Source organism: Camarhynchus parvulus, chromosome 7 (assembly GCF_901933205.1).
Source record: "Camarhynchus parvulus chromosome 7, STF_HiC, whole genome shotgun sequence".
NCBI lineage: Eukaryota > Metazoa > Chordata > Aves > Passeriformes > Thraupidae > Camarhynchus > Camarhynchus parvulus.
Genome location: NC_044577.1, coordinates 17994215 through 17995524, shown reverse-complemented (window position 1 = coordinate 17995524; position 1310 = coordinate 17994215).

Here is a 1310-nt window from a genome sequence, read left to right as displayed (position 1 = left end):
TATTTTTAATACATTTTTTTATGTTTTTACATACATATGTATATCCAAGCAATTCTCTGCCTGACCCTGTTAAGGCTCAGGAGTTGTTCAGTCTGAGCCAAAGCTCCCAGCTGTTCACCCTTATTACTGTGTGCAGCCTATCTGATACATTGGAGTTCTGTGTGGTATATTCAGAATCTGCAGAATGAAAGCTTTCATTTTAAATTAAGAAATACCCACAAGAACAAAACACAGGCTGTAGACTTCATGGTGATAAAGATGGGCTCAGGAGCATAGCTCATCAAAGCAGAACTCACTAGCCTCACTGTCATCATAAGCATGGTAACTCTAACTGCAAATATTTATTTTTGCTCTGGGCTTTAGTAATTAAGTTGGATCATTCTAGATAATGCAATAGAGAAGAGCTCTAGAAAAAATGATGAAAATTTTCTATTGTGAGTTTTTAAGGAAAATGTAATGCAAAAGAAAAAGTGAATTATAATTGTGGAAAGAAAAAAACAACACAAAAACGACATTTAAAAAGATCATGGAACAACAATAGAAATAAAGGACAGCAGCAACACCCAACTTCCACCCTATCTTCCATAAGTTTTCACTTTGAGTCCAGGAAAGAATACATGTCCAGTCCCTGCTATTTTATAAGTAACTATATATATGTATTTATAAGTAACTATATGAAGGTGAAATCTAATATGAAGCTGTACTCTTAAAACAGAAGACCCAACTTTTAAGCAGATACTTAAATTTTATGCTCGTTGCTGTTTGGCTTTTTGCAGCAGTTCCTCCCAGAGAAAGACACTGAAACTTCATCATTTATGAATTAGTGCAGGTACTGTTCACATGAGCAGTCATGAAGACAAGCCGTAGCTTTCAGGAGTTTGCTATGCATCCTAGTGGCTCATTTTTAACCTATGGAAGACTTACAAAGTGAGAGTTGGCTACAACTATAAATGTACATCAGGTTTTTTTGGTTTTGTTTTTGTTGTTTGTGTTTGTTTTTTTTTAATGCAGCAATTTGTAATGACCAAAGGCAACCCAGACTTTGATGAAGATTGGGTCTTGTGTAAGAAATTCTATCACTCTAAATGCACACTGTGTTGCTATGCTACAGATAATGGCAGATTTCCATCCTGGCAGGTCCCACATAGACATTTTCATTCAGAAACAGAAGAGGTTTTTATTTACTTCAAAACACCTTGAAAGCTATTTAAGAACAGAGAATCCCAAACAACTAGCCCTGAACATTTCTGAGTGTCTTGGCACCCTACTTACAGTCTGGAACACACTAAAGAAGCAGAGTCATTAAATGC